This window comes from Hyperolius riggenbachi, chromosome 10, assembly GCF_040937935.1.
Source record: "Hyperolius riggenbachi isolate aHypRig1 chromosome 10, aHypRig1.pri, whole genome shotgun sequence".
Lineage (NCBI taxonomy): Eukaryota > Metazoa > Chordata > Amphibia > Anura > Hyperoliidae > Hyperolius > Hyperolius riggenbachi.
In genome coordinates, this window is record NC_090655.1 from 61,290,945 (window position 1) to 61,315,915 (window position 24,971).

A 24,971-nucleotide genomic window follows, 5' to 3' on the forward strand; every position below is an offset into this window, starting at 1 on the left:
ATCTGTGGCAAGATCTGAAAACTGCTGTTCACAAACGCTGTCCATCTAATCTGACTGAGCTGGAGCTGTTTTGCAAAGAAGTATGGGCTAGGATTTCAGTCTCTAGATGTGCAAAGCTGGTAGAGACATACTGGCAGCTGTAATTGCAGCAAAAGGTGGTTCTACAAAGTATTGACTCAGGGGCTGAATAATTACGCACACCCCACTTTGCAGTTATTGATTTGTAATTCCAATAAAATTGATTCAGGTTCGTGGCATTAATGTGACAAAATGTGGAAAACTTCAAGAGGGCCGGATACTTTTGTAAACCACTGTATGTAGAAATTTTTTAGCCAGTGTTTGTCCGTTCTAAATTCTTTCTTCACCCTGATTTACATTGTGCTATTTATCACAGGTGGGGACACTTTAGTTCTGCCAGGGGATCTGGACAGAATGTTTGTTCTTTGCACAGAGGGAGATATTGCTTGCTTCACAGTTGGAAAGCTGTTTTTTTCCCACAATGCAACGAGGTTCACAGACAGCAAACTGTCAGGGCCATGGTCATGACATCACACTGTGGGAGGGGTTCCACCACAATATCAGCCAGACAGACCCCCTGAAGATCTATCTGAAAAATGGCAAGGATTTCTGGTGGGAAAGGGGGTATCAGCTAATGATTGGGATGAAGTTCAATCCTGGGTTAAAGTTCCTTTTTAAAGAGACCCTGAGTGATGTCATAAAAAAAGAAAACTGGACTTACCTGGGGTTTCCTCCAACACACCATAGCCCATGAGGCCCTCGGCATCCTCCTGCCCCCTCCACGGTCCTGCTGGTGGCTCCGGTAATGTGCCGACTTCAGGTGAAGTTGTGCGTTCTCACCCCCCCGCTGTTTACCCGTTGCGTCTTCATGCTGGCCGCCGTTAGTCCTGCGCATGCCCGGCTCAGTCTTTAGAGACCCTTGCATGCGTAGGACTCCGACAATGGCTGATGTGATGAGGTGATGGGTACACATCGGTGGGTTAGCACACAGGACTTCACCTGAAGTTACCAGAGCCACCAGTAGGACCGCGGAGGGGGCCAGGAGGATGCCGAGGACCTCGTGGGCTATGGTGTGCTGGAGGAAGCCCCAGGTAAGTCCAGCTTTCTTTTTACACCGCTCATGGTCCCTATAAGTTTTGATTGTTTGTCAAGGTGCACACCAGGCCTCAGATGAAGCAAGTTGCGAAACAGTCCTCAGGCGCCCATCGCCACTCACAACACACTAAACTTTGGTAAATTACACATTTAAATCTGCTGATAAGTTAATAAGCATATTTCGTTGTTGTTGTTGTTGTTGTTTTCATGTTCGGTCACCTTGCTTGTTCATCTGCACTTCATCTGTATATTTGCATTGGATCACTGAACAGTGCCAGACGTTTCCTCTCCACTTTGTTCTTTGTCAAGTAATCTGCTTTTCATTAGTTGTTCTTCCATGGTAGCATTTGTTACCACTGTGGATTTTAGCATTTACCTCTTCAGTGACACTATTTGTTTCATTAATTTTAGATTTAACATGCACTGCATTGCAAAAAGTATTGGGACAATGCTCCAAATTGTTGAATTCAGGTGTTCCAATCACTTGCGGGGCCACAGAGGTATAGAATCAAGCTTTAGCCATGCAGATCTACAAGCATGTGTGAAAGAATGGGACGCAGCCGAGGAGCTCAGTGCATTCCACCGCGGTACTGTGATAGGATGCCGCCTGTGTGATAAGTAAGATTGTGAGATTTCCTTATTGCTAAAGAGTTCACGGTCAACTGTTGCTATTATAACAAAGTGGAGGCAATTGGGAGTAACTGGAACTTAGCCGCAAAGTGGTAGGCCAAGTAAAATCACAGAGTAGGGTCAGTTCAAGTGTGAGGTGCACATTGTACAGAACTCAACAATTTTCTGCAGAGTCAATAGTTAGAGACCTCCAGACTTAATATGGCCTACAGTTTAGCTAAAGAACAGTGTGTAGAGAGCTTCATGGAATAGGTTTTCATGGCCAAGCAAGTGCATAGAAGCCTTGGATCAACAAGTGTGATGCAAAGCAGTCGGTTGCAGTGGTGTGAAGCATGCTGCCGCTGCATTCTAAAGCAGTGGATATGTGTTCTTTGGAGTGACGAACCATGCTTTGTCTGCCAATCTGATGGAGGAGTCTGAGATTGGAGGAAGACGAGACGGAACGCAGAATCCCAACTACGCAAATTTTCCCAGACCGGGCGGGAAAATATGTCCAATGAAAGCCTATGAGAACGGACACTGTCCGTTCTCACTAGGCTAGTTGCCGCATCCACGTCACCAGTTTCGCTGTATCCGTAGCCCTTTCCAGCCTTGTGGAGGTCCACAATTTTGTATCTGGTGTCATCTGACAGCTCTTTGGTCTTGCCCATGGTAGTAGTTGGAGTCTTATTGACGGTGGGGTGGACAGGTGCAGGCAGGGTCGAACTGGGACACTGGGGGCCCACCAAAAAAATTTCAACCTGGGGCCCACACATCCCATGATTGCAGTGAAAAAAGGGCGTGACCATGCATCGGAAGGTGGGTGGCGTGGTCATGATGTATTATGGACAGGGCCAAATGTACATGATCTTAGCAGCATTGTAATTCGGAGACACTGCTGCCCAGCAAAACTTTGCATAGAGTCCCCTCCTTCAATATAAAGTAATGTCCTACTTTGCAGAGATTGCGACCGCAGAGGATGCAGAGGTTGCGACCGCATCGGGGCCCTTGGGCCAAAAGGGCCCCAAAGGGCGCTCCCTCAACTACAGTATTACCTATTGGTCCTTTGCTCATAATAATCACTTCTATAGATACTTTGAACAGTGGTAATCATTAACAAGCTATTTCCCATCCCCTTCTTGCCTTCAGTACAAGACTAACTGATTTATGCAGGTTATATATATGGTAGAGAGTGGCTGCCACACACGGCGCGTGGGGGGGGGGGGGGGGGGGGTTATACTTAATTTGTGCAACAGGCCTACACATGGGAGTGTAAAAGGAATTGATGGCTCAAGCTAGCACAAGGATGAAAATAGTATAGATCCAGCCATAACCGCTCAGTAAATGGGTTTCCTGGGTGGTGTTATGTAATATATATGAATGCAAATCAGCCTGTGAGCCGCTGAGGAGACTCAGCAGGGAGATGCTACACAATCTTCTTTTACCATATTCAGGTGTAACATAGAGTGAGAATGATGATACTGCGCTAATCGTAATCCCCGGGGGCGTTCATGTGCTGCAGTCATCAAAGAATAATTTCTTGTTGAAAGAAACCCCAGCGGCCGCGGGGCTTCCTTCCTCTTCTCCGGAATCCCTCCAATTACATAGAAGACAGGCAGAAACCCAGATTTACATTAAAGAGCACCAGTCACGGAAGCACCCTTGTAATAAACTGAATCTTAAAATGTCCTAACAGAGTATGGAACTACTTTTTATCCTGTTATTTTGTTGTGTGTTATTCTAATCTGCTTCTTCCACTAGGCTGGAGGGATCCATAAGGCTTTCTGTTGTACTGCCTGAACTCATTGCCTTAAAGGAAACCTGAATTGAAAATGAAAAGTCAAAATAAACATACTTACCAGTACATCATACTTACCTCCCGTGTAGTCTACTCATCTATCTCTTTCTCCTCTCCTCTCCTACATCCTGTTTGGCCGCTGTGATCGATGGAATTCTCCGTCCTCCAGATTGTTACCACTCTGCTTGTTGCCTTGACAAAGGGGACCCTCCGTGGCCCCGAAACGACTCGTTGGTGCTGAATGGCATAATGTTACGCTTTGTCAAATAAATGTGGATTGACCGCACTAGAGTGTGCAGACCTTTTTTGTATTTTTGATACTTCTATTTTGAACAAAGACACTGACTGAACTACTTTTATCAAAGACATTTGCATGATCTTGTTTTGTTGTGAGTTCCTTGTATGTACTAACTCGAAATGTTAACCCATTTTATTGTACAGTGCTGCATAATATTATTTTATTTACTTATATAGCGCCAACATATTATGCAGCGCTGTACAGAGTATATAGTCTAGTCAATAACTGTCCATCAGAGGGGTTCACAATCTAGTCCCTACCATAGTCATATGTCTATGGGCTTGATTCACAAAGCCGTGCAAACTGTTTAGCACGGGTGTGCTAAACATTTAGCACGTGAAGTGCCGATCGCAGACACTTGCGTGCACAATTTGCCGCAAATTGCGCGCGCAAATGTCCGCGATCGCGCGAATCGCAGCACTTTGCGTGCGCAAAAGTCCGCGAACAGCACTTCACGTGCTAACTGTTTAGCACACCCGTGCTAAACAGTTTGCACGGCTTTGTGAATCAAGCCCTATGTATGTATAATGTAGTGCATATCGTGTATGACGTGGTCTAGGGCCAATTTAGGGGGAAGCCAATTAACTTATCTGTATGTTTTGTGGATGTGGGAGGAAACCGGAGTACCCAGAGAAAACCCATGCAGACACGGGGAGAACGTACAAACTCCTTGCAGATGTTGACCTGGCTGGGAATCGAACCGGGGACCCAGCGCTGCAAGGCGAGGGAGCTAACCACTACACCACCGTGCTGCCCACGGTGATTGATTTTTTTTTAGGCGGGAGGCGGGGATTAGCAGAGAACGCGTGCGCACATGTTCCCTGCCAAGTGACACGTGTTTCCTGCCAAGTGACACAGCGGGGATCCGCGATCAGCCTGCCAGCTGCGATCGGAGGTGGCAGAGTGTTAAAAAAAACCAAACTGTTATTTTCATTTGTACAGCGCTGAGATCTAGCGCAGCTGTACAGCTTTGTCACTTAGCTGTCCCCTGGAGTGGCTCACAATCTAATCATTCTCATAGGCTTATGCCTATGAGAGGTAATTGTAGTGATTGGATCTCAGAGGGAGGGGAAAGAAATAGCTTTTTTTTAATAAAAAAAAAACAAAACAATAAAATTGATTCAAAAAAATTGGCATGGCAGCAGCAATCAGATACCACCAACATAAAGCTCTGTTGGTGGAAAGAAAAGGAGGTAAGATTCATGTGTGTGCTAAGTTGTATGGCCGTGCTATAAACTGTTAGGCTGCTTACACACCAAGACGTTACAGGCGCACGTTAGTGCGCCTGTAACGCTCCCCCAACGCACAGCAATGTAACACAAGTGGGCTGTTCACACAGCCCACGTTGCATTACATGTAACGCTGCACGTTCTGTGCAAAGTGCAGCATGCTACGGCGTTGGAGCGGCTATAGCCGCGTTAGACTGTTTGCACATGCGCAGTGGGGGGCGGAGGAGGCGGGGAGAGCCAGCTACAGTAGCCGCGCACATGGCTACTTAATATTCACTGCACTGGCGGGCGCTGATTGGCCGGCGGGACCACGTGATGCGGAGTGTCTCGCTCCGCATCACGTGGTCCCGCTGGCCAATCAGCGCCACTCTGGGAGCCTAACGCGGCTCACTCTACCGTCGGCTCTTGCAGCACCATACGTTGTGTTAGGTGCACGTTATGCGACCTTAACGTGCCACCTAATGCAACGTCTTGGTGTGCAAGAAGCCTTAGAGTCACTGAGGCGGAAAAAAAAAATATATGATATAATGAATTGGTTGTGTAGTAAGGATAATTACTAGATCATTGGGAGCAAAGAAAATATTCGCATATTTTTATTTTCAATTATATAGTTTTTTTTATAACATTGCATCATTCTCTAACATTTGCAGTTTACACACTACTCAGCATTCTAAATGATTTTACAGAGCAGGCCAGTGAACTTTTGAACTGTCCTCTGAAGAGAAAAAGAAAATACAGTGACTGAAAGTTGAGATAAGACGCTTCAGAAGACAGAGCTCTCTGTGACTTTGAAAGTCATGGAGCTCAATGGCTCTTTTATATAGATAACAACTGGAGTTTAACTCTTCCTGTACTGAAAACAATATTAGACTTGTGTCTCTGCTCCTAATGTTTTATTTCTTAGCTGTACTAGTACTACACATAGAAATCGTTATATATCATAATTTATTTTTTTTTGGCTTCAGTTTCCTTTAGGCTGGTTTCACAGTGGGACGTTACAGGTGCACGTTAGAGCAGCCTGTAATGCACCCCAACGCACAGCAATGAAAAATCAATGGGCTGTTCACAGTGCCCACGTTGCGTTACGTTGTAACGCAGCACGTCTACATAACGTACTGCATGCAGTACTTTACACGCGGCTAAGCCGCGTTAGACGGTTTGCACATGCTCAGTAGGGGTTGTTTTTTTCATTTTATGGGCGGGGAGAGGCCGCTACGTAGCCAGGCACATGGCTACTTATTATTCACTGCACTTGCAGTGTTTACATCCTGGAGCGGCTGCGGATTGGCGGGCGGGACCACGTGATGCGGAGAGCTCCGCTCACGTGGTCTCCGCAGTGCCTTGGACAGAGCAGGCGCACCAAAAGCTGCTTGTAACACGGCTCTTGGTAGCGTCCTGCTCCAACACCAGCAGGCGTTGTGTTAGGGGCACGTTATGCGACCATAATGTCCCCTAAAACGCAACGTCCCACTGTGAAACCAGCCTTAAAGCTGCGGTGTAAGCCTGTGGTCCTCAAGAGGTTAATCTTGAGCACTTTGTAGATTTATACCCATTTCTTGCTTTCCTTTCTGGAGCATTCACAGCCCTACCATGATTGCTTGTGATGATGATGTTAGCGAGGGGATGTATCCCACCGTTTATTCAGTGACATCACAGCAGTTACAGAATGATCAAGTAATGACTGAGCATAAGATGAGGCAATGGGCTCTGCCTGGCATCTGAATCACCAGTTCTTGCTATTACCCAAATCCCCCACTCACAGGCAGAGAAGAGGTTCTGCAATAAGGATGTGTGAATTGGCTGCCTTTGTGAGGAGTGTCACAAGTAACAGGCAGGAAGCAGGGGGATAATCAGGTTTCCTCTTCCTGTCATGACTCTCATTTCCTCATTAGCAGCCTCCCTGTGTCCTGTAAGGATACACACAAGTGACTATATGCAAAAGAGCAAATTGGTTTATCTGACATGTGGCTTTATGTAAAATGGTAATCACAGAGTGTGCTGCTTCTCTGATAAGGAATAATACAGTGAATTTTTTAATTCTTAAAGTGAATGTAAACCAAAAATAAAACAAAACAAAACAGATACTTCCCTATGGAGGGGGGAGGCTCTGGGTCCTATAGAGCCTTCCAGTTCCTGTCCTGGTCCCTGCGTTCCAGCTCTTGTCACCCCTGTTAAGCTACATACACACGGGGCACAATTGTTCCCTGTTGCCTGGCTACAATCCTGGCGGCGACAGCTATCTGCACGTCTTGCCAGAAAGGCAGAGACGCGGCGGAAGCTGTCTGTGAATGGAGCATCCCCCAGCCGTATGCTCCATTCACTTGCATTGGGTCTCCTGTCGCTAGTCCGCATACACACGCGGACTAGCGACAGTGGCGGTGAAGTTGCGGCGACAGCTGTTGCCGGCGATTGACCAAGTCAATCGCCTGGCGACAGCTTTGAGTAGCGACGTTTCGGGGCGCGCGCATCATACACACGGGCGACATGTCGCCGCAACACGCGCGTGCCATGTGGTTGCAGCGACAGCCGTACCCCGTGTGTATGAGCCATTAGCAGTATTTAAAGGGACTCCGAGCAGTAGAGAAACTATGGAAAGTTGCATACCATTTTGAAGCTCTCTTTCTCCTCTTTCCAACGATATATAAACCGCCGCTCCAAGCCTTTTAGTTTTTGCTATTTTCGCGATTGAAGTCGCAGCAAATGCGATTTCGATCACAAAAATAACGAAAACTAAAAGGCGTAGGGCGGTGGTTTAGGTGCCGTTGGAAAGAGGAGACAGAGAGCTTCAAAATGGTATGCATCTTTCCATAGTTACTTGTATTACACAGGACGACTTTTCCCCAAAGTCAGCAGCTGAATGGAGCTGCTGACACTGGAGAAAGTTTCGTCCTGTGTAATACAAGCAACTATGAAAAGATGCATACCATTTTGAAGCTCTCTTTCTCCTCTTTCCAATCACCGAAACCACCGCCCTAAGCCTTTTAGTTTTCGTTATTTTCGTGATCAAAATCGCATTTGCCGCGACAATAGCGAAAACTAAAAGGCATAGGGTAGCGGTTTATATATATTGTTGGAAAGAGAGCTTCAAAATGACATGCATCTTTCCAGAGTTTCTGCACTGCTCAGAGTCCCTTTAACTTATTGAAGACTGTTCTCTTCCGCCACTGGAGGCTTCGGAGACGGGCGGCTCCGTACTGCACCTGCACGCTCTAGGAGTGTCTCCTCCATGCAGCAGAAGCCTCTTTTCCACGCAGCAGCAACATCTCCCGAAGCAGTAAATTTGGACTAGGTATTAGAGAGGTAGTGTGTGCGACGGGGGTAGTTAGATTTAGGCACTAGGTAGGTAGTGTGTGCGGAGGGGGTTGGGTGGGGTTTAGACACTAGGCAGGTTCAGGTTGTGTGTGCAGGGGGGGAGTTTAGGCACTAGGTAGTGTGTGTGTGTGTGGGGGGAGTTTAGGCATTTGGGAGGTAGTGTGTGTGTGTGTGTGTGGGGGGGGGGGTTAAGGTTAGTCGTCGGGGAGGGTTCTGTGTAAGAGTAGGGTTAGGTTTGGCCATAGTAAAATATCGGTATTTAATAGGTGCCTGTTTTGTATGTGTGCGCCTCTCCTCCCAACAGTAGTCTCTTCTCCATGCAGCAGCAGTCTCTCCTCCCAGCAGTAGTCTTTACTCGATGTAGCAGCAGTCTCTCCTCCCAGCAGTAGTCTTTACTCCATGTAGAAGCAGTCTCTCCTCCCAACAGTAGTCTCTTCTCCATGCAGCAGCAGTCTCTCCTCCCAGCAGTAGTCTTTACTCCATGTAGAAGCAGTCTCTCCTCCCAACAGTAGTCTCTTCTCAATGCAGCAGCAGTCTCTCCTCCCAGCAGCAGTCTCTCCTCCTAGCAGTAGTCTTTACTCCATGTAGCAGCAGTGGGGAACAGTCCTGCTGATTCATGTGGTGAGCCCAAAGGAAGTGACAATGTTATGTCATTATCGCAGAAAGTCCCACGTTTGCTTTCACTGGGGAATCCCTCACTAAACAAGAAATGAAATGCTCCTGGGGAAATACATATCCAGGAATTTCTTTCTTTGCTGAAATAATTGTCCTACCCTCAGCCGACCTTGTGCCCTTCAAACCCTGGATGTGTGTAAGTAAAGGGTGGCTCCGCTATTCACAATCTGCTGTTCCTCCATTTATTACAATGACCTTGTTATATAGGAAGTGTCCATACAAGTGTTGGTAAGGTTGCCTTTTGCAGTCACTGGGGTGACATTGCAGTAAGCAACCCCCTGTACAAAAATGGTCTCTGTTGCAGCTCACTCCACACCTAATTCAGTAAAAGACAGTGAAGTTTACCTCTCATGTGAGCTGGTGCTTCATGACTTAGCACCGCTCACTATGTGCTGCAGTAATATGAGCGTATCTTTGCACAGAGCCGGTTCTCGCTACAATGGAGCAGACATGTATGGGGTCACCACAGCTGGAGGGGAGGGGACACGCACCTTGGGAGGCCCCTACAGGCTCTGGGGCAATTGCTCCCTTTGCCTCTATAGGCACGTACACACGCCATACTTTAGCAAACAACGGGTGCGTCAGACCCTCCCGCTGGGCGGACGTTCTGCCGAAAGTAGGACGTGTGTACTTTACTGCAAATCTGTCAGAAACAGTCTTATCAGTCTGCCGACAGCGTGTACACAGGTGCTACTGTCAGCAGACCGTCTGCCCAGCGGGAGGGTCTGACGGACCCGTCGTTTGCTAAAGTACGGCGTGTGTACGCGCCTTAAGAGAGAGCTGGCCCTGTCTCCACAGGAAATGCAACTTAGGAGGCTTTCCATGATGCTACGCTAGCCTTGTCCATAGATATAGGAGCTCATAACGCATATACCATCTCACTACAGCAGTTGGCAGTGAGAAGTGGCACCTACCACTGATGCCAGAGACCTAGTCTCACCACAAAACACCACACCCACTCCTGGTGTGTATGGGATTTTTTGGGTACCCCCTAGTCTGGTAGTTATGCTTAGTAATCAGGGGTGAGTGTTTATGGTGCTAGCCTAGTCAAGCCCCTCTTATTGCAGCAAACCTGAGAACTCCCCTCATACAGGATGTTCTCACTGCAGCAAACCAGAGGAAAACTCCACATTCAGCATCCACTCACTGCAGCAAACAAGAGGAACTCCCCTCATACAGCAACCTCTCACTGCAGCAAACCAGAGGCACTCCCCTCATACAGCATCCTCTCACTGCAGCAAACCAGAGGCACTCCCCTCATACAGCATCCTCTCACTGCAGCAAACAAGAGGAACTCCCCTCATACAGCATCCTCTCACTGCAGCAAACCTGAGGACTCCCCTCATACAGCATCCTCTCACTGCAGCAAACCTGAGGACTCCCCTCATACAGCATCCTTTTGTTGCAGCAAACCAGAGGAACTCCCCTCATACAGCCAGTGACGTTGCAACAGAGGTTGCAGAGGTTGCGACCGCCCCGGGCCCTTGGGCCAGAGGGGCCCCAAGGAGCCCTCCGTCAACAGTAGTATTAGCTCTTTATTGGTCCTGTGCTGGTAATAATCACTTCTATAAATGCTTTGAATGATAGCAGCACGGTGGCGTAGTGGTTAGCACTCTCGCCTTGCAGCGCTGGGTCCCCGGTTCGAATCCCAACCAGGTCTCCCCGTGTTGGTGTGGGTTTCCTCTGGGCACCCTGGTTTCCTCCCACATCCTAAAAACACACAGATAAGTTAATTGGCTTCCCCCTAAAATTGACCCTAGACTACAATAAGAAAAACAAAAGTTTGCTTTCTTAAAACAGAAAGAATTTGCGATAATCCAGGTTGGAGTGAGCTTGAGATGTCTCCCAGAGCATCACTGCTGAATATATGCAAATTAACTATTGTACCCTTAGAAGCTAAACACACCTCCAGAACCGCTGGAATGCAATGATGTGTCAGCTTGTTAATTTGTACAGAGCCATAATAATTCAACATGCATACAGACTGTTTCGGATTGTTTGATCCTCATCAGTGCATGGCATGGATTAATTTGGCTCTATGGAGTAGGGCTTGTGAATCCGAGAGGCACAGACTAACCAGCAAGCTCATGGTGACCCAGAACTCATTGGAGTGTGTAAGGGACTACAATGGTCCTAAAAGCCCCCTTACTAAGATGTTAAGAAAAACAAAAGTTTGCTTTCTTAAAACAGAAAGAATTTGCGCAAATTCAGGTTGGAGTGAGCTTGAGATGTCTCCCAGAGCATCACTGCTGAATATATGCAAATTAACCATTGTTAATCCGAAACAGTCTGTATGCATGTTGGATTATTATGGCTCTGTACAAATTAACAAGCTGACACATCATTGCATTCCAGCGGTTCTGGAGGTGTGTTTAGCTTCTAAGGGTACAATGGTTAATTTGCATATATTCAGCAGTGGTGCTCTGGGAGACATCTCAAGCTCACTCCAACCTGAATTTGCGCAAATTCTTTCTGTTTTAAGAAAGCAAACTTTTGTTTTTCTTAACATCTTAGTAAGGGGGCTTTTAGGACCATTGTAGTCCCTTACACACTCCAATGAGTTCTGGGTCACCATGAGCTTGCTGGTTAGTCTATACTACAATAAATACACTACATGATACATACATAGACAAAGGACTATGGTGGTAGGGATTAGATTGTGAGCTCCTCTGACAGTTAGTGACAAGACAATATATTCTCTGTACAGCGCTGCGGAAGATGTTGGCACTATATAAATACATAATAATAATAATAATGATTAACAAGCTGTCTCCCATCCCCTTCTTGCACCTCTGACACTATGGTTGTCCTTGGCAGGTTTTTGTGTGCCATACCAATTATGTATAGAGTGCTTGGGGGGGCCCAATATAAAAATGCACAGGGGCCCATAGCTCCTTAGCCACTGCATACAGCATCCTCTCGCTGCTACAAACAAGAGTCAGAGGCGTATCTAGAGGGGTGCAGGTATGGCTTGTGCCATGGGCGCCATGTCTGTCCCTGTGCTGCGCCTCAGATCTGTTTTCTGGGGAACATGATTACTGTATGTAGGCCGCACGTGGCTTAGTGTTAGAAAAGAGGATAGAGAGGAAATAAAAAGAGAGATTCCCAAAAAAGTAACTTCAGCAACATCCAGAGCCAAAAAACACAGGCATTCATAACACATGTACGCGAGAAAGCATGCTGTTTTTAGAGGGGAAAGGGGCTCTGACCAAGGGGGAGGGGGCACAATTTCAGTGTTAGCCATAGGCTCTATATTACCCAGGTACGCCCCTGAGAGGATTGCTCAGATTTCTCCCTTTTACCCCATGCAACTTAATGAAATATGAGAGGAATTTGGAAGATGCCTTTCCCAGAAAAGTGTTAGGAAGCAAATCAGGTGTTCTGACTCTACTGGTTGCATCCTTGTTCCACCTGCTGCAAACAGCCCAGAGATCTGCAGGACTGCCAGAAATGACATTTTTATGAAATAATAATAGTGGCAACCTCTTATTCCTGCAACCTTGGAATTGCCAGCCTCCTCATTACTCTAGTTACGACAATTCAAGCGAATGCTGTGCTTTTTTTTTTTTTGTTTTTTTTTGCAGTGATCACACAGCACAAATGCCCATAACAATCTACAGTACTGAATATGTGCATGGTATGGCAATAACATCATTAAGATGCTGCCATCCTCAGTGGGGTAGCTCAGCAATGGGTGAGAGGGTTAGACAGAGGTTCAGGCAGAGGAGGTAAAGCTCTATTCATTCATTCTGTACAGTTGCTGTTAGTTAGAAGGCCCTGGGGCTTAGGAGTAGAGCGAATACATGGAATGGGTGACTCATCTCTGCTATTAGTCAGAGCAGGATGTGCGATTGTACCTCTGGTCATTGTGCCAGAATATAGCAGGTGACAAGACACCTGCATAATGTAAATGACCTCTAAGTGCTTCTATATCACATTAGTACTTCATGACTTGGACAGCTGATATTAAGTATTCCTGTTTCTTGCAGGGTGCCCTGAAGTGCCCAGTGTAGGTTACACATTGGCGTCTGAAGGCTGCCTGCAGTGCATTCTGGGATGGGACATGGAGCTTGCAGCGCAAACCCCTTTTCCTGCTTCTCTGATTGGGTAGGAGGTGGTGGCTGTTATAGCCATGTATCTTGCCTCCAACCATCCATGTAGTGGGGGCTGCGATTATGTATGGATGAAGTCTGAAGATGTGGGCCCAATGTTATTTTTTTGTAATGCTGGGGGAGGAGTCTGGACAGCACTAGTCGAAGCCAAGTGTGTGTGTATGTTGGAGTATAAACGGTAGGGGGGGGGGGGGGGGAGGACTGTGGCCAGGATAAGCAAGGGGAGGGAGGGAGGTATAGTTCAATGGCAACTCTCACAAAAATTACATAGTTACATAGTTACATAGTTACTTTGGTTGAAAAAAGACATACGTCCATCGAGTTCAACCAGTACAAAGTACAACTCCAGCCTGCTCCCTCACATATCCCTGTTGATCATAAAATCCCTGGATTAACATCATTGGCATTACCTAGTAATTGTAGCCATGGATGTCATTCAACGCAAGGAAAGCATCTAAGCCCCCTTTAAATGCAGGTATAGAGTTTGCCATAACGACTTCCTGTGGCAATGCATTCCACATCTTAATCACTCTTACTGTAAAGAACCCTTTCCTAAATAAATGGCTAAAACGTTTTTCCTCCATGCGCAGATCATGTCCTCTAGTCCTTTGAGAAGGCCTAGGGACAAAAAGCTCATCCGCCAAGCTATTATATTGCCCTCTGATGTATTTATACATGTTAATTAGATCTCCTCTAAGGCGTCTTTTCTCTAGACTAAATAAACCCAGTTTATCTAACCTTTCTTGGTAAGTGAGACCTTCTATCCCACGTATCAATTTTGTTGCTCGTCTCTGCACCTGCTCTAAAACTGCAATATCTTTTTTGTAATGTGGTGCCCAGAACTGAATTCCATATTCCAGATGTGGCCTTACTAGAGAGTTAAACAGGGGCAATATTATGCTAGCATCTCGAGTTTTTATTTCCCTTTTAATGCATCCCAAAATTTTGTTAGCTTTAGCTGCAGCGGCTTGGCATTGAGTACGATTATTTAACTTGTTGTCGATGAGTACTCCTAAGTCCTTCTCCAAGTTTGATGTCCCCAACTGTATCCCATTTATTTTGTATGGTGTTAGACCATTGGTACGACCAAAATGCATGACTTTACATTTGTCAACATTGAATTTCATCTGCCATGTATGTGCCCATATAGCCATCCTATCCAGATCCTGTTGCAATATAACACTATCTTCCTTAGAGTTGATGATTCTGCACAATTTTGTATCATCTGCAAAAATAGCAACATTGCTCACTACTGTATCCACTAGGTCATTAATAAATAAATTGAAGAGCACTGGACCCAGTACAGACCCCTGTGGGACCCCACTGCTAACAGTCTCCCATTTTGAGTACAATCCATTGACCACAACTCTTTGTTTTCTGTCCATTAGCCAGTTCCCTATCCATGCACACAGACTCTTCCCCAGTCCTTGCATCCTCATCTTTTGCACCAGACTTTTGTGGGGAACAGTGTCGAATGCCTTAGCAAAGTCTAAGTATATCACATCTACAGCATTCCCAATATCCATATTAGCATTCACTACCTCATAAAAGCTGAGCATGTTAGTCAAACAGGACCTGTCTTTAGTAAACCCATGTTGATGCTGAGAAATAAGATTATTTTCTACTATGAAGTCATGTATAGTATCTCTTAGTAACCCCTCAAATAGTTTGCATACAACTGATGTTAAGCTTACAGGTCTATAATTTCCTGGATCTGATTTTTTGCCCTTCTTAAATAATGGGAAAACGTGGGCTGTACGCCAATCCACTGGGACTCTGCCAGTTGCAAGAGAGTCACAAAAGATAAGATAAAGGGGTTTATCTATAACTGAACTTAATTCCCTTAGGACCCGAGGATGCATGCCATCCGGGCCAGGTGCCTTGTCTATTTTTAATTTATTTAGTCTTGCCTTTACTTCTTCCTGCGTTAAGTATTTAATATTACAGTTAGAAGATTGAGACTCTTCCGCCTCTGTAATTTGCAACAGTGCTGTTTCCTTTGTAAAGACAGAAGCAAAGAAAGCATTTAATAACTCTGCCTTACCTTGGTCATCCACCATTGAGTTCCCACCCTCATCCTTTAGGAGTCCTATACAGTCAACCTTTCTTTTTTTAGAGTTGATGTACTTGTAAAACTTTTTTGGGTTAGATTTGATATCCCTAGCGATTTGATTTTCAGCTTCGATCTTTGCCAGCCTAATTTCTTTTTTACAATTTTTATTGCACTCCTTATAATTGCTTAGTGCAGCCTCGGTCCCCTCCTGTTTTAGGACCTTATAGGCATTCTTTTTCCTCTTCATTTTATCTTTAACCTTTCTATTCATCCATAGAGGCCTTTTTTTATTCCTAGACATTTTGTTTCCATATGGGATATACATACTACAATATTGATTGAGAATACGTTTAAAAGCTTGCCATTTCCCTTCAGTGTCCTCCCCTTGTAGTATATTATCCCAGTTCACCAAACTTAGTGCCTGCCTGATTTGATTGAACTTTGCTTTTCTAAAATTCATAGTTTTAGTGGTCCCGCTGCCCCGTGGCCTATCAGTCACCAGATCAAACGTTATCATGTTGTGATCACTATTTCCCAAATGTTCTTGAACCTGCACATTTGATACATTATCTGGTCTATTCGAAATGATCAGATCCAGTAACGCATTCCCCCTTTTGAAATAAATACATGTTCATGTGCATGCACTATACATTACTTTTTCCATATGTTGCTGTCACTTACAGTTGGCAGTGAGAACCCGCCAGATCTGTTGGGTTTTGGACTTTTCCATCTCCTCCTGGGCGATTCTTAGGGTTATTTTTATTTACAAAAGCCCTTGGTGAGCTGCAGTTAGTTGCCCAGTCCAACTGCCAAAAGAGTGTGCAAACAAGTGGGGAAGCTGGCTGAAAGAATAAAGGTGATACTGAGAATCTCCTATGAGGAGATGGACTAGTCCAAAATCTGTCACACCTGGCAGATTTTTACTACCTACTGTAAGTGATGACAACATCGGAAAAAGTAAAGTATAGTGCATTTTACTCTGAGAAATGTACATTTTATGTACGGTATGTATGTATTTTAAATTGTAATTTTATTTTTTTTTTGCAATAGTGGTCCTTTAAAATCGTAAGGCCCTTGTGCAGGATTTTTTAAACACTATCCTTTAAAAAATTGTAGAAATAAAGGCTTTTGCTGCTTTAATATGCCAGGGATAAATTAAAAGAAATTAAGTACTATTGTTAAAAATAGACAATTGGCAGAGAATGACAGAAGATGGTTTAATCACTTTATGACAGCATAATTATGGCTTTAAAAGCTTCACTTTATATTGTTTAAAATTTTAAATAATTAGAGGCAGCAGCAGCGTAAGGAAACATTTTCTATATAGAATATAGCGTGATAGCGCAGCGCTCCCTGCTGTTTGCTGCCAGTCACTGCAGCTATCTCCCAGGTGCATGGGGAATAGGCGGTAAATGTGAGATGTCCGATCACACAAGCATAGTCAAACACCTCATGTTAATTTGCTTGGCCAATAAAACTAATTTAGTATAAATGAATGGAGACAAATGCCTCTGTCCAAGCTTCCGTACTTTATTGGCAGCATTCCGCCACAGATTTTCTTAAAGGAATCATCAGCCATTTTAATCCCCCCCCCCCCCCACCACCCCTAATCCACTTACCCCTGGCTTCCTCCAGCTCCAAACAAGTCCCATGACGCAACTCCCGGCGGGCACTGAGGCGAGCGCCGCTGTCCATCATGGCCACGTTGTCCGCAGTGTACTGCGCAGTAAACCGTGGAGAATGTGGCGGTGACTGACAGCGGCGCTCACGCAGGCGCAGTACGAGGCCCACCCTGAGGAGTTCTGGCGGGGACACTGGGCTGTGGGCTGCAAGCGGAACTGCTTTGTGGGACATGTCACCAGGAAGGAGCTGGAGGAAGCCACGGGTAAGTAGATTGGGGGGGGGGGGGCAGGGGGGATTAAAATGTCTGATGATTCCTTTAAGACTTAGCAAATGGTCACCTATCTTGTTCCCAGGGCTGGTGCTTTCATAGGTGCAACTGGACAATTTCCTAGGGCCCCAAATCCTGGGGGGGGCGGGGGGGTCACAATTTGGGTTTGGAGGTGCATACCGGGCATCACCATCAGAGGGTAGTGGCTGGTTAAGGCCTCTGACACAGGAGACCTGGTTTCAAATCTCTGCTCAGTGAGCCAGCACCTATTCAGTTAGGAGTCCTTGGGCAAGTCTCCCTAATACTGCTACTGCCTAGAGAGCTTGCCCTAGTGGCTGCAGCTCATTTGCTTTGAGTCCGCCAGGAAAAAAGCGCAATATAAATGTTATAAATGTAATGTTATGATGCCCCTGGATCATAACACAGTGAAGTGTCATATCTCACCATCCTCCTCCTCCCTGTCCTCCCATCTCCATGGCTCCCTGGGGCGGTGACTCTGTCCCCGTGACCCGCCAGCATGTTATATCAGCACATACACGCATGCTGGGAACAGAGAAGAGTTGCGAGCTGGGAGATAGAGGAGGCTGGATAGTGCTGACAAAGGAGGGAGGCGGGAGCACAACACTGGTGAGATGACGCTCCACTGTGCACAGCGTTGTGCAAAGGCTACCTTAATTCTTCTATATAGGTGGACACAAAGCTTCACTAAATCATGTTGGCTCAGGAAGGGGGAAGGCCACATAAAGGGAATCTGAGGCGAAAGGTATATGGAGGCTGCCACATTTATTTCCTTTTAACCTTCCTGGCGGTAAGCCCGAGCTGAGCTCGGGCTATGCCGCCGGAAGGCACCGCTCAGGCCCCGCTGGGTCGATTTGCATAATTTTTTTTTGCTACACGCAGCTAACACTTTGCTAGCTGCGCGTGCAATCCGCTACCCGCCGATCCCCCGCTATCCGTCGTGCCGCAGCCGCCCCTCCCCCCCCAGACCCCATGCGCTGCCTGGCCAATCAGTGCCAGGCAGCGCTGTGGGGTGGATCGGAGTCCCCTTTGACGTCACGACGTCAATGACATCATCCCGCCCGTCGCCATGGCGTCGGGGGAAGCTCTCCAGGAGATCCCGTTCTTGTCTCGCTACATAAAAAAAAATTTTTTTTTTAAATGGCTTTGCTGCCCCCTGGCGGATTTTGACAAACCGCCAGGAGGGTTAAACCATGCCAGTTGCCTGTTGATCTTCTGCTACAAGTAGTGTCTGAGTCAAAACCCTGGAACAAGCATATGGCTAATCCAGTAAAAGAGTCATCTGAGTCAGAGTACCTAATCTGCTGCATGATTGTGCAGGGTCTGTGGCTAACCGTATTATGCTGGGAATTCCCTATACGTATTTTCAGCAGATAGATGGTTCGATAGATAATTTCCGACGTGTCCGATCTTATTTTCAATCATTTTTCTGATCGATTTCTCATAGAAGGGAATGAAAATAGATAAGAAAAGATAAGAGAATCGAGCAGGAAATTGACTGGAAAATAGAATCGAAAATCGTTCGAACGGAAATTCGTCCGAAAAAACGCATCACGTGTACCCAGCATAAGAGGCACAGGATCAGGGGGCCTGCCAGGCAACTGGTATTGTTTAAAGGGAAATAAATATGGCAGCCTCCATATACTTCTCACCTTGGGTTTCCTTTAAAGGATACCCGAGGTGACATGTGACATGATGAGATAGAAATGTGTATGCACAATTCCAAGCACACAGATAACTATGCTGTGTTCTTCTTTCTTTTTTTTTTTTGTTTCCTTTTTCTGCCTGAAAGCGTTAAATATCAGGTTTGTAAGTGGCTGTCTCAGCCCTGACTCAGACAGGAAGTGACTATAGTGTGACTCTCACTGATAAGAAATTCTAACCATAAAACACTTTCCTAGCAGAAAATGGCTTCTGAGAGCAGGAAAGAGATAAAAAGGATCAATAGTTCATAGATTTTAGCTCTGGCATAATTCAATGAATGTGTCATTGAGCAAACACAATAAAACAGTTAAAAAAGTAGATTTAAACATACAATAAAACTGGAATATCTTAAAAAGTCATTTTTAGGAGAAGGAAGATAGATACAATTGTTTATTTCATTCGTTTATTTTCGCCTCGGGTGTCCTTGAAGACTGCCATGGTATATGGGGGAGGCACAAAGGCCACTTAATGCTATCTGGGTGGGAGAGGGGGACAAAGTCTACCTAATGCTGTTACAAGGATGGGGACACAAAAGGCCACCAAATACAGTTATAAAGGGAATTAGCATTTTTGAATTCCTGCTAATCAATTCCAACGATGAGATTGATCCAAAAAAGGATCTATTCCATTAATCTGATTGAATAAACTAGCGGGAATTTGCCCGTTATTGGGCAATACCGATCGATCACTGCAGAAACTATCATCGATTTGCCGTGGAATTGTACCATTAATGGGCACCTTCACAGTCAATCAGAAAAATCGATTGTACTTCTCTAATTAAACACTTAAAGTGGACCCAAACCAAACATTTTTTTTAATTCAAAATATTTAATTGCACCACTCTGACACATACAAAGATAAATAAACACTCCTTCAAGCCTATGAGCATTTCAGTGCATGCTTTTCACCCTTCTCTTTTCATAACTAGGGTTATACTGGGGGCAGCCATTAGCTATTCCTCCTTTGCTGGACACCATCTACTCCACCAGTTTGCTGGAATTTGTCCCGGCAATTTGAAAGGAAGGAAGGGGTTTCTCCAATAAATGTAAAATATGTTATATTTGTCATCATGCAGCTGAAAAAAGGCTGCTATTTATTATTATAATTTAGAAAATAGATTTTATCTCTGAAATCTTGTATTTTTAATTTGGGTCCACTTTAAGTACCAGCAGTCTCTGCCCCCTTAAAACGGATCCGAGATGAAAAACTAACTATAACAAGTAACTTGTCTATATATGTTACCTAAAGTTTAGATAGTTTACACAGCAAATATAGCTGCAAACAGCTTTAACCTTCTTGGCGGTAACCCCGAACATAGTTCGGGGTAAGCCGCCGGAGGGTGCCGCTCAGGCCCTGCTGGGCCGATTTGTTTAATTTTTTTTTTGCTGGACGCAGCTAGCACTTTGCTAGCTGCGCCAGCACCCTGATCGCCGCCGCCGCGCGCCCGATCGCCGCTATACGGTGCGGCGCGCGGCCCCCCTCCCCCAGACCCCGTGCGCTGCCTGGCCAATCAGTGCCAGGCAGCGCCGAGGGGTGGCCCGGGACTCCCAATGACGACCCGACGTCAGTGACGTCGGTGACGTCATTCCGCCCCGTCGCCATGGCGACGGGGGAAGCCCTCCAGGAAATCCCGTTCTTTGAACGGGATTTCCTGATCGGAGATCGCCGAAGGCGATCGAAGAGGGCGGGGGGATGCCGCTGAGCAGCGGCTATCATGTAGCGAGCCCTGGGCTCGCTACATGATATAGAAAAAAAAAATAAAAAAAAAACTGCCGCGCTGCCTCCTGGCGTATTTTTTTATACCGCCAGGAGGGTTAATAGAAAATTATTATTTCTTCCTGTGATACAATGACAGCAGCCATGTTGTTTGCAAACATTACACAGAGGCAGGCTTATCTGTATCTTGATCACTAAGCCTGTGAAAAAAACCTAATCCCCCCTCCTCCCCTCTGCCTCTGAAATCAATGGCTAGTAAAACCTCCTCCTCCTCCTGCCCAGACTGAGCTCCCATGAGCCCTTGCTACTGCCAAGGCTCTCTGAAAACCTGTGGGCATGGTTTATTTAGTTTATAGGGAATTAGAGTATTAAAACAAAAACAAAAAAGTATTTTGCTTGAGGAATGCCCTATAAACAATAGGAAAGGAACACAATTATGCAATGAGTAAAAGTTCACCTCGGATCCACTTTAAGGACCAGAGATTACTGGTACAAGAAATTGCGAAATAACGACGAATACTGACGAATCGCTGCACATACCCGCCGCAACACGCCGGGAACCTCAGCCACCCACTCTACTGTCTCTATGACTACAGAGTTCCTGTGAGGCGGCCAGGAGCCGCTTTCATTAGCTCCTGACCCTGCCTATCAATGTAAGCCAATGGGAGCTGCTTACGTTGATAGACAGGGTCAGGAGACAATGAAATCGGCTCCTGACCCGCTCACAGGGCTCTGATGTTTTAGAGATGGCAGAGAAAGTGAGCTGCGGTGGGGAGACAGCGGCGAGATCGTCGGAGCAACGAAAGCGGCGAGAACGTGCGGCGTCGGTGTATTGAAATCTACGCCCTGGCATCCAGATAGCCTTTAAAACAGGGTGTAGATTTCAATCAGCAAGTAGTTAAGTAGTTAAAAAGAGATATAACAAATTATATTTTTTGTGGACACCTTTACTCTGAGCTATGACATTTTTCTTTTCTCCTTATGGAAAACTGAAGTTGGTAAAGCGAATGCATGAATAAAGCATGAAACGAAAAAACTGCGTGGAGGAAACGCAAAAGAATTAAAACAAAAGAAAATGATTCCCTGCTTGGCTGAGCCTCAAAAGGGAAAAGAAGAAAATTTACACTAAATTTGGCGTCTGGTCTTGAATAGCTTCTGTAACGCATCCTGCTGTTCCTGCAGAGGAATGCACGCATCAGGAAGTTCGGAAGCCGGTTTATTCCAGTGGAAAGGGAATTACGCAGCGTCCGGGGGTTGGCTACGGCGATAATTACGGAGTAGTGGTATTTACTAGAGCGTATTAATAGATTCTACCCACGCAGGGCGCAGTTGGAAGGTCTTTGTGTTTTACAGGAGACCCCGAATGATCCGACAGGAAGTGGGCAGCGCCGTTTACACCGATCAATCGCACAGCGTGCGGAGTGCTTCAGAAGACTTTGCTAAGTCAGTGGAGTGAAAGCAGAACTTGTAGCAATTATAATGTTCTGCTTTATTGTTATTTTAAAGGGATTTTCCACTTTCGGGCGAGAATTGGAAAATTCCACCTGTTGGTCGAAGGGTAACAATGGAGACACCTTAAAGCGGACCTGAACTCAGAACTTCCTCTCTGCTCTAAAAGATAAGCAACAGCATAATAACCATTTAAAGAAAAAGATTTCTTTGTTACAACTTACAGAACTCCTGTAATAAATCTGCAATGTGTCTACTTCATGCTTACATGGAAGCAGACAAAGGGTTAACATCCTGTGTTTACATTTTAGCTATGTCTGCTAAGGAATGCCAAATTTCTGTGCTGACACAGCTGAGAGATTCAATTACGCTTGTGATTACTTGAAGATGAGGGGGCATTAGACAGGCTAAACTCTCTAAAAACACACGGTGCATTTCTCTCTGTTTTCCTTGTGTCCTGTCCAAGAGTTGAGGTTCACCAGCTCTTTTGTGTAGTACATTTCGGCCTTGTTCACTCTTCCAAGCACACATGGCCGTACGATCTGAACACAACGCCCGCAAATGCATGCCATCTGCACTGCAGGGTAATTGCGCTGCTGATCCCATTCAATACAGTGAATAGGCCAGTGCTGCGCTTTGCCAAAAATTACACTGTTGCACAGCACATGTAGTCTGAACAACAGACAGTGCAGTCTATGCACTTCTGATATTCTTGCTGATCGCACATCATACATGTTGCTGCCAGGGCCAGGGGCTTGCACTCTCTTGCAGGTAGGCACTTACCTGTTTTTAAGCAGTGCTGCTCATTTCTTTGCCATGTACTGATCAATACAGCCTTAACCTCCCTAGCAGTAAGCCTGACACAGTGTCGGGCTAGCCGCCGCAGGGGATCGCATGGCCCCGGGAGGAGTTTTTAAAATAAAAACTGTTCAATATTCTTCAGCTAGCACTTGGCTAGCTACCTGTTACCCTCCAAGTGCCTCCGCTCCAACCCCCCCCCGATCCCCGCCGCAATACATACCCCTCAGGAATCCCACGATGGCGCAGCCTCCCGATCAGCTCCAGGCTTTGCTATGGGAAAGATCGGGACCGTGCATGACATCATGACATGTCCGATTGTCGCCATAGCGACAACTGAAGCTAATTGGGAAGCTGCGGCTCTCGCGTGATCCCGGACGGGTGAGTGTTGCCGGCGGCGATCGGGGGGAGCAGATAGGTGACGGGGGACTTGGGGGACACACGTAGCTAGCCTAGTGCTAGCTACGAAGGTAAAAACAACTTTTATTCTAAAAATCCCTCCCGCGGACGCAATCTCATAAAGTGCGTACCGCCAGGGAGGTTAAAGTGAACTGGAGAGGAGTTATATGGAGGTTGCCATATTTATTTCCTTTTAACCACTTAATGACAAGCTGACTTATAAAAACTTCCTGCTAGAGCCTCTTAATGGCTCCAGGGCGTTTTTATAAGTCAGACAGAACTGCTGCCGCTGTGCACATGCATGTGAAAATAGTGAAGAAGAAAAAAAAACACCAAAGAAAAAATACACCTTAATTTCCAAATACTATATTGTCACCATACTTTGTACTAGGGACATAATTAAAATCTTGTGATAACCAGGACAAATAGGCAGATAAAATGTGTAGGTTTTATGTACAGTAGCAGGGTTTATATTAAAACTATAGGGGATGACATTGGAGAAATTGTTTTTTTTTTCATTGTTTCCTTGTTTTTTCCCTTTAAAATGCATAGAAAATAAAGTAATTACTGAAAACAAATATCAACCCCAAAAAGCCCAATTGGTGGTGAAAAAAACAAGATATAGATCATTTCATTGTGAATAGTAGTGATTAAGCTATTGGCGAATGAAAAGGATGAGCACTGAAAGGTGAAAATCGCTCTAGTCCGTTAGGGTAAAAACCCCTTTGGGGTGAAGTGGTTAAGCAGTACCAGTTGCTTGGCTGTCTTGCTGTTCCTCTGCCTCTAATACTTTCAGCCAAAGACCCTGAACAAGCATATGCAGATCATGTGTTTCTGACACTTTTGTCATGACTAGATTAGCTGCATGCTTGTTTCAGGTGTGTGATTCAGACACTGCTGCAGCCAACTAGATCAGCAGGGCTGCCAGGCAAGTGGCATTGGCATATAAGCAAGCCTCCATATCACTCTCACCTCGGGTTCACTTTACGGTCTCCAGTGTGGGATTATACTCCCAACACTAACATTTCAGCACCTACTCTTATCTTAGTTACATAAAAGAATGTTTGAAAGTATTCCTAAGTATTCCTAGCATGGCATCACACCACCAGAAACAGGCGTTTAGGGAACACCGCGTTAGTATGCTGTGTTCCCTGTCTGGCCACTAGCCAAGCAGAGAGTGACGTGGGCTTGGCGTCGCTTCCTGCTTCGGGTATGCGGAAGTGCACGGAAGCGTATTGTTGAAGTACGCTTCCACGCATGTGCGCCGCAAGGGCGTGAGGCCAACATTTTTAAAATCCCTGCATCTCTATTGAGTAACATGACTTCTGGTCCGATGCAGATCGACGCAAGTACGTGCGTTAATGTAGTTTTGTCCTAGCATCGGGGATACGGCAAAAACGTCACTTCCATTGCATTGCGCCATACCGTGGCAGTATGAAAGTCTCCATTGACTTTCATTGCCCGGCGGTGGGGTGCGGTAAAAATACCGCACCGCCCGATGTGAAAGGACCCGAAGGTTCCTTATATCTGGTCATCAGCAAAGGCAAGAATCTTCTTGTGCCTGTTTTTTCACTCAGCAGAGGGAGGGGGCAGAGTGAAGACACAAGCACAGGGAGATTCTTAATGAGCCAAACTTTAGTGGGACCTCTGCTCAGACTCACATGAAGCCAGTGGCTGAACACAACAGCTCAGACTTCGAGATTTGTTGGTGCCACGTATCCCCAGGCTTGCAAGTTAAAGTGTACCAGAGACTGAATAATAAAAAAAGTTTATACATACTTGGAGCTTCCTCCAGTA

At 45.8% G+C, this 24,971-nt stretch overlaps 1 long non-coding RNA gene across 3 annotated transcripts in view; it reads left to right on the top strand.

Annotated features, from left to right (window-relative positions):
- LOC137536036 (uncharacterized) overlaps nucleotides 1-24,971 on the top strand; it is a 193,215-nt gene that overhangs the window by 121,532 nt on the left and 46,712 nt on the right. The window contains exon 5 of one of the 3 annotated variants that reach the window (XR_011024500.1): nucleotides 3,484-3,676. The exons of the other annotated variants lie outside the window; for them this stretch is intronic. This is a non-coding gene — a long non-coding RNA (uncharacterized lncRNA). Of the gene's footprint in view, nucleotides 1-3,483; nucleotides 3,677-24,971 lie in introns of those variants that run through there. 3 annotated transcript variants of the gene reach the window in all.